Source organism: Nansenia antarctica (genome assembly GCF_963989245.1).
Source record: "Nansenia antarctica genome assembly, chromosome: 5".
In the NCBI taxonomy this organism is placed as follows: Eukaryota; Metazoa; Chordata; class Actinopteri; order Argentiniformes; family Microstomatidae; genus Nansenia; species Nansenia antarctica.
Genome location: NC_137690.1, coordinates 57986941 through 57996757, shown reverse-complemented (window position 1 = coordinate 57996757; position 9817 = coordinate 57986941).

Here is a 9817-nt window from a genome sequence, read left to right as displayed (position 1 = left end):
CGTTTCAATTTCAAAATCACACATCGGAAGCAATATTTTATTGATAGCTTACACCTCCAAGTCACATCTTGAGGCACCTTACCACCTGTTGTTTTCCTGCAAGCAGAAATGATACCTATTTCAGAAACAGAATCAGAATCAGAATAGACAAGGCAAGGCAAGGCAAGTTTATTTGTATAGCACATTTCATACAACAGGGGCAATTCAAAGTGCTTTACATGCATTATTAAAAAATACAGCAAGAGGAGCATAGGAAAATAAAAATTACAATGAATAAAAGCAAATATAAGAAGTAAATAGATAAAACATTTAAAAAGACAATAGTTAATGGAAAAAAGACATTGATAGAAGTGTTTGTGTTTAATCATAACTGGTGCAAAACATGAAGGTTTTTAGCTTAGATTTAAATATTTTAAGGGTTTGGGCCTGTTTGATAACATTTTTTGCCAAGTATATTCGCACATAAAGGAAATTGACTTGGTGTGGTTGGTGCATAAGACATAAAGACACAGACAGCAATATAATAAAACAACAACAACAACAACAATGTAATAAGCAACATTTACATTACATTTTTGGCATTTAGCAGACGCCTTATTCCAAAGCGACTTACAATCATTACAACACTATATAAGCAAACATAATTTAAAAAAGTAAATGACAGAAATCGGCAGTAGAGCAATAAGGCTGTAAATTAGAGTATGTAAAAACTAATATAGATTACATTGTCAGTTGTGTGTGTGTGTGTGTGTGTGTGTGTGTGTGTGTGTGTGTGTGTGTGTGTGTGTGTGTGTGTGTGAGTGACAGGGGGGGGAGTGGAAGACCCAGTCAATGAGAGGCTGGGGGCTTGTTTGTGAGGCCCACTGCCACAGGGAAGACACAGTTCAGGTGGTGCAATGTTTTGGTCTTGATAGACCGGAACCTTTTTCCAGATGGGAGAGGTGGTGACCAGGGTGGGAGGGATCAGCGATGATCTTTCCTGCTCTCTTACTGGTCCTGGAGTGGAACAGGTCCAAGACAGATGGCAGGTTGCAGCCGATGACCTTCTGCTAATCCAGAATAATTTTCACTTTACCATTCAGTATATTTACCCTCACAATAGTAAGTAAGTAAGTAAGTAAGTCAAACTTTATTTATGTAGCGCCTTTCGTACATGAAATACAACTCAAAGTGGTTTAGTCAAACACAATAGTCAATCGAACCTGACCATACAGTTATATTACATGTCTTACCGATTTCAACAATATTTATACACCTAAGAGTTATTATTATTACAAATAATCTGAAACATGTATTTAAAGACAATAAGTTATTTAAATGATCAATGCACAATTACATTGAATTCCATACACGTGAATAGAAGCCATTGTGCAACCAGCCTCCGAAGAAGAGACACACCCTTCATCACACCTTGTAAAGCCTTATTATGTAATAACTGCACATTATGTAACAATTTAAAAAAAAAATATAGTATATATGTATTACATATTGTGCAGGTTATTACAATTCTTTTTGTAACACATTTTTATTTTTTATTTTTATTAAAATATATAAATATATTTGACCATGAAAAGCATTTTAATTATCCAACATTAACATTTTCCAGAATTGCATGTTGTGTTGAAACTAAATAGTACTTATATCGACCACTCCATAAGCTGATGTGGTTGCTTCAAGTTATGAAGGAACATCGCCAAACTCCGTCCCGCACTCACTCTGGCAGATGCAGAGAAGCTCATCCACGCCTTTCTCTCCTCCAGACTGGACTACTGTAACGCACTCCTCATCGGGATTCCTAGCAGCTGCCTCCAGAAACTTCAATACATCCAGAACAGCGCTGCTAGGATCCTGATGAGGGTGCGCAAATATGATCACATCACCCCCATCCTCAAATCACTTCACCGGCTCCCCGTCTCCCTCAGAATCGAATTCAAGGTCTCCCTCCTCACCCACCAGTTCCATGGAACTGCCCCCCCCCCCCTACCTCAAGGAACTCCTCCATACCCCTCAGACCTCCTCACGCACCCACCGTTCTACTGCCACCAACCTCCTCAAGACCCCCAGTACCAAGCTCCGCACTATGGGAGATCGGGCCTTCTGCTCGGCTGCTCCCAGGCTGTGGAATGCTCTCCCTGACCACCTAAGGGTACCACAGACTGTGGATGCTTTTAAACGAGGCCGTAAAACCCACCTTTTTAATAGAGCCTTTTTTTAGCCTTTTAATTGAAAATGTTTATTGTTTTATCTTCCTGTTTTTAATTGTAGCACTCTGAGATTTCCTATGTAAAGTGCTTTTATAAATAAAATGTATTATTATTATTATTATTATTTTATCATTATGAAGCCCCCAAAGGCAATTTGCTTGTTTAGGAGACATTCTGAAGATCCAATAATATTCCTTCAGGGGATCATATTATTGTGATAAAAATGCCTTGTCTGGCAATTAACATAATGTACTGAGTGCGCTGCGGTGCTTGTTACTTTTTTTGTTTGTTTAGTTTTTTGTTTTTTTAAATCATAGCCAGGGCTGAAAGTTGATTGAAGTTCTTGCAGGTAGCCTAACTATACTACAATAAAAAGAAGTAGAGTCGGCACACTGCTAGTAGACTGCTCCCAGTAGATTCATTTTGATGTTTCAGACCTCTAGAAAAGGTATATAGCCTACTATACTACCCCAACCTACCCCAACCCAACCATATCGATGTTGAATGCCTGCATGGTGTAGAAATTAGAAACACTTGACAATGTGTAGGAAATTATTTATTGAAATGCTGTAACTTAACAAAACCTAACAAGTCTCCTTTATGGCCAAAACATTTACCACAAACTGAACAATTAAACATCGTTTTTCTCTCTAATACAGCCCTCTGATTGGCTGTAATATTGAGCATTCTGATAGTCTAGTTAAATACAGCTTAAATTGTTTACCTCACAGAATTGCTTTCATGATGTACATGTACATGTACCGTGTTTGGTGTTGTTCACTTGAGGATGATGCTTCATGGTTTGAACCATGTTTCATTGCTGCTTGCTCAATGTAGCCTATTGTGTGTATTTTGCATTTGACTGTGTTGTATATTCAATGTGTTGTTTTGTAATTGTACTTATATGTGGACAGGGTGCACCTACCACAGAGAGTGATTTAGTGTGTCACAGTGTGTTTTCCCTGTGTGTTAAAAAAAAATAAAAAAAAATAAATAAAAATAAATACCATAAGAGTGACTATTATTAAAATGTCCAGTGAAAGGTATAAAGGTTGCGGGGTAAGGGGGAAGATACACTGTATAAACGTATAGTATAGAGTGGAGGACATGACAAAGAAAGGGAGAGATAAAGAGGGGGAAGGAGAAATGGCAAGTGTGTATACAAATAGTTCAAACACATAGGCGTGCGCACACACACACACACACACACACACACACACACACACACACACACACACACACACACACACATACACACACAGAGAAATTCAAGTTGGAGTAGCTATTGACATTCAGGCCCCTCAGAGGGAGGGTTTATCAGTGTTAAATTCAAGGTTTACTCTGCAGAATGGCTGTTTTACACAGAAGCACTTGGCCTTTCACTCCCACTCTGTCACCCAAATTTAAATGTCAACCCTACATTATCTCAGAAAGCTCAGCATGGATTCAAAGGTAACCTGACAGAAAGGGCACATACACACACATGCACGCGCACACGCACGCAAGCACAGACATGCACACACACACGCACGCACAGACATACACACACATGCACGCATGCACACACACACACACCTAACATATTTTAAAATAAATGTCATCCCTACCCAATTTAATCCTGACACTGTCCTATCCTTCCTATGTATAGCCTGTGTGTTTTGTGTTTGTCAATTCTCCCATTGCATTAATAACACAACACCCAATGGCAGATATGGGCCTTCACCTCTGTCAAGCATACGCACGCAGTCACTCTACACACAAACACTTCATCTCAACTGTCATGGACTAGCCACCTCTCACGGTGTCAAGCCCAAAGGAGCCATCAGTAGGGTGAAACTGGCACAAACACACACACACTCACACACACACACACACACATACACACACACACACACACACACACACACACACACACACAGTCACTCTGCAGACACCATCAGTCACACATGGCACCTCATATGTCACCAGCTTGACATCTATGGCTAAAGATAGGGGGGGAGAAGGATGTGGGGGAGCAAAGGATGAGGGAAGGTGAAGGAGAGGGGGAGGGGGAGGGGGGAGTCAGCAGGTAAGGAAAAACAGAGGAGGAATAAGGGAGTGGTGAAGCATGATAACCCAATTTGTTAGCGGTGGATAAATAGAGTTCTGGAGGGTAAATCACTCTTTGGAAAGCAAATGAAATAAGGACGAGAAAAGAGATGGAGGAAAGAGGAGGGCAGGGGAGAAATGGGGGAAATAAACAACCTTAGCCGATGTAAATAATGTCATCCACGGTTGTTGGGGGGAGACCATATTTCAATATTGTGCATAAAAACCTACAGAGAGAAATTATAACTATCTCAACAGCAGTAAAAAAAACGGTCATAAATCATGTTACAGTAGTAACTAACCTATTTAGAGGATGTAGACACATCTGCCAGCAAACCCTGCCACATTGTTGCAAAGTAGTATCAGGTAGTGGCAACCTTGTCAGAAGGTAGTCATTGCATGCCAGTGAAATACTTTTAAGGCATTTAGCATACGTGAAGACGACCGATGGGCAACCATGTCAAGGGATTGTCATTAACTGTTGAATGTCCGGTTTTATGTTATACATGTTATTTAATGTTGTGCAATCCAAAAGATCCCCTGAAAAAAAAGAAAATGTGTCTCTCACAGTGATCTGCATCGAGGATACAGTAGAGAGATCCGTGGTCTCAGTTGTTTGTGCCCGATAAGCACATTGACAAGCTTGCTGCCGTTTCTCACTCTGACACTAGCTACTGTAGTGCAGAGTTCCTATAATGGCCTGCTTCCCAAATGAAATGCACACTTATCCATTCAACTCATTTCTACCCCTCCTCCCTCCCTCTTTCTTTGTCTTCCTTGCTCACCCCCCACCCCATGCCACAACCCACCACCGCATTATACTTGCTAATAATCACATCATCACAAAAGACACAAAGTAATAAACAGAGCGTGTGTGCATGCCAATGAGCCGATGCATAAACACTGCATTATTATTTTAATGAAGTTCTGTCACTGCAGCGAAAGTCTCTAAAGTGCGTACATGTTGTTTTATAAACTGCCTGTAATTTGCCCCAATGGTGCCACGGGGTCCGGAAATGTTAGAATTGAGCAGGAACTAAATAATACTGAATATACATTCAATCAAAAGATCATTTGGTAAATAAACAAGCTTTAAAAATAAATAAAAAAAAGATTAGTTGTGCTTGCTTGATTGGAGGGAAATTGTTGATCACAGTGATCAATGGTCACACTCAAACAACTTTCTTTTTCAATTATTCTTCAAGTGTCTCTGGTGTATGGGGGCAGTGTTATTCTCTGTTAATCAGCAGATATAAATACTTTTAATGAGTGCCAAGTGCTAAGCTAATGCTAATTTGTAACTTGCATCATCATGTCCAGTCGCTTGGGTCTCTAACAATATTTTAAGTTCTGATGAAAATCTCAGAGAACCTTACAAACCATGCCACATGTGTCTCACTCAATGAGAAAGAGCCAGTTACAGTCTTACGGAACACTGATCCACTCCCAAAGTTGTTTGAGGTAACAGCAACTGCATTCACAGTAGTGCATTCACTGCAGCACTTGCAGCACCACGGCCATCAGTGATGTTTTGAGGTATGGGCATACCTCAGTGATGTTTTGAGTCAGTGGGTTTTGAGGTATGGGCATAGATATTTGGTTTGTATTTATATGTGATAATGACATAGGGTTGATGAAAATACATGAATGCATGTACACACACACACACACACACACACACACACACACACACACACATACATACACACACACAAGCCGTTAACCGTCTATGTCATACTCTCTCCCATTGAGCTGCTGCAGCTGGACTGGTCAGTGCCTAAAACCCCAAAGGCGAGGATGGAGAAGAGAGGAGGGGAAAAGAGAGATCAGGAGAAGAGAAGTCAATAGATAGAATACAGAGAGAATAACAAGACCACTGCCACCCATCAGCCAGAGCTGAACCAAACCTGCTGATTCAAGGACATGTGTTTCTGAATAACAAGACTTAGTGTTCTGCAATTTGACAAGGTTGCTCTGACTGATGTCTTGGGTTTAGAGTTGTATAGAACTATTAGTGGCCTTTCAGACAACATGTATATTGTTCCAGGTCTTCTAGTGCACTTAAAATAGACAAACAGCATAACAATATTCTTGGAAGCTTACATATAGTCCTTCCCTTAAAAGAACATGTCTATCAAGAAATGGAAGAATAGCTATTGGCTATTCAATGCCAGGCCTTGGGGGAGAACACTGCTAGATTAATTGACTCTTCTGATATCATGGATTGGTTCATACCTAAATAGCCCTACTCTAAAGAACAGCCATTCAGATTGTTCACTATGTACACGTTTGGTCAAGGGCGCTACTGGGAGTCTCTTCTCTATTCTTCCCAATCAAAGAGACAAAGAGAGAAAGGGGGTGGAGAGCAATTTGGTTTGCCTCTCGATGGGTAGAACTGAGTCGACACTGCGCGGACCAGCAGGTGTCATTCTACTGAGATGCTCTCAAAATGATTTTCCCGTCTGATATAATTTCAGGGGTAGGATGATTCATAAGGAGTGTGTGTGTATGTGTGTGTGTGTGTGTGTGTGTGTGTGTGTGTGTGTGTGTGTGTGTGTGTGTGTGTGGGGGGGGGGGTGAAGAGAGAGAGGGAAGTGGGGATGGGAGGGGTAAGCGGCAGTCGGGTGGATGTCTCAGGTGCACTACAGGAAATGAAAAGTGGAAAAGAAAAAAAGAGAAGTGATTGAAAAGGAATTATTGTCATAGCTGGCTGGCTTGCCTGACGGGAAATTAATAATGTATTCTTGCAAATTTACCATGTTATTCCGACTGGGAATGAGACCCAGGCTACTGCTGTCTCTCAGCTTAAAGTGGACCAGTGCAGGAAGAAAAGCTGATCTACTACAGGCAGACACATGAGCACCAACACAAACGGAGATATCACAGACAGGTGTGTGTGTGTGTGTGTGTGTGTGTGTGTGTGTGTGTGCGTGTGCATGTCCATGTGTGTGTGTGTTTGTGTGTTTACATTAGAACCCTTCTTCATACTTAACTGTGATACTGATAGGCTCCATAGCATCCCGTTCGCAACATGAAAGGCTGGCTATCTCACATGCTCGTCGCCTTTGAGCAAATTGAACATGCAACTAATCTGATATCCTTTTTTGCACATCTTGTTAGCTACGAGCCAAATTCAGGTCTAGGTAGCAATGCTACCGATTGCCCTCAGGCCATTGGCATGCTAGCTATCTTCTGCCATCTTAGTGAAGCTTAACTGCTGCACTATGTTGGTGTGTTCTCTTACAGGAGGCTTTACTCATTTCGGTTGTTGCCTCCACTACAGCGTAGTGTGTGTGTGTGTGTGTGTGTGTGTGTGTGTGTGGGTGTCAACCTCCTTAATTATCACTGCGTTTCCTGCTCTCTCCCACAGAAAACATGTCTCCGGCTTCTACCAGATCCGTCGTGAGAAGAAAGCTCTCCAGGGAGTCTGCCATAATGACTGTGGTCGTGCCTTGTGGAAATCGGTCTGCCCACCGCGCCTCGGTTTAATCCTGACTGCCGTTCTTGATTCCTCTTAATGCGCTCGGCTGGATACCGAGGTTCTCGAAAGCAGAGTCAGGTATGTGGAGGGTGTACTTGCTCCTCATCGAGGGCGCTTCAGCTCTCCTCTGGAGATGGCCCCCTCGACACAATAATATCATTGGAATCCATCACTTTTCTTCTGGCTTTAGCACACATTAACAGTTGCAATGGTTTGCTGCAGGCAGGCAAAAGTATACTCTGACCATACCAGTCATGTAATAGAGTGGTGAGCCAATGCAAAGGTCCATGTTAACTAACACCATACTGTTGGGGATGCCTGGTTATTACTTAGCCTGTAGATTTGAATTCTTGTTATTGCCGGAAGAATATTGCCTTGCCAAGTGTTGGGTTAAACTCTCATCGCTTTATATTAACATACGTATATAGGCTAATATCTTGAGGTCCTCTATTCACCTCCAAATACATATTGTACATATTGTTCTATTGTATCTCTGTGTGTGTGTGTGTGTGTGTGTGTGTGTGTGTGTGTGTATGTGTGTGTGTGTGTAGTCGTGCGTGTGCTCTAAAGCCTCTGACGTTTGGATCAATTTCATGGCTGGCTTCATCGCACACCGCCAGTTTCTCACATACATCACCGGCCACAGTGTAATCGCCTGCTCACCATGCTACCGTGTTTGTATGCACAGCAGTAACCACCGCAACACACACACAGACACACACACACACACTCACACACACACACACACACGCACACACACACACACACACACACACACACACACAAAACACACTGCAGGTTCTGCTCCTTGGAGGCAGTGAATCCCACTGATCTCATCCTTTCCAAGGATGATTGGACAGGTGTTAAATATTGAATCTTATTGAGACATGCTGCTACGTGAAGTAGCTGGTTAAATACCTCTTAGTCTCAGCAAGCCTTTGGAGTATGTTGTACATACTGTAGCTCTCCAGCAGAGATGACTGAGAGAGAGGGGAGGGAGGGAGGGAGGGAAAGTGAAAGGGAGGGAGAGGAAGAGATATATATAGAGAGAGCAAACAACAGAGATGAAGGGTAGGATATCCTCATACATTGTGCCTGTACTGTATGGACACGCCCATTAAATATTGATGTAACATGCCCACCCTTCCAGTTGCACAGTCTCTTACATGTTATCAAAGGGATGAGGCAAACAATTAGGCAGAGAGACAGGAAGCAGGAGGAGAGAGCATGATCCGAGTATGGCGCACCTTCCCTTCAAGCGAACCAATTAAATGCACTATTCCTGAAAGACCACAGACGAAACAGGGTGATTCAAAGATGACACTCAACAAATATGTCCATTTTTTGATGAGACGAATCATATTCATCCCAGATACACAGTACAGGTGCATCTCAAACATGTTTAATATCATGGAAAAGTTCATTATTTTCTGTAATTGAATTCAAAAAGTGAAACTTTTATATATTCTAGATTCATTACACATGAAGTGACATATTTCAAGGCTTTTTTGTTTTAATGTTGATTATTATGGCTTCTTGACCTTCTGAAAAGTATGTTAATTTATGCACTCAATACTTGGTCTGGGCTCCTTTTGCACGAATTACTGCATCAATGCGGCGTGGCATAGAGGCAATCAGCCTGTGGCACTGCTGAGGTGTTAGGGAAGCCCAGGTTGCTTTGATAGCGGCCTTCAGCTCGTCTGCATATCCATGGAAAGTTGACTGGAAGGGGAAAATGTGGTAGGAAAAGGTGCACAAGCAACCGGGATGACCGCAGCCTTGCGAGGCCGATTCAAGAACTTGGGGGAGCTTCACAAGGAGTGGACTGAGGCTGGAGTCAGTGCATCAAGAGCCACCATGCACAGAAGTATCCAGGAACTGGACTACATGTGATGCATTCCTAGTGTCAAGCCACTCCTGAACCAGAGACAACATCAGAAGCGTCTTACTTGAGCTAAAGGGAGAAAGAACTGGACCGTTAGTCAGTTGTCCTCTTTTCAGATGAAGGTAAATGTTGCATTTCATTTGGAAATCAAGATCCCAG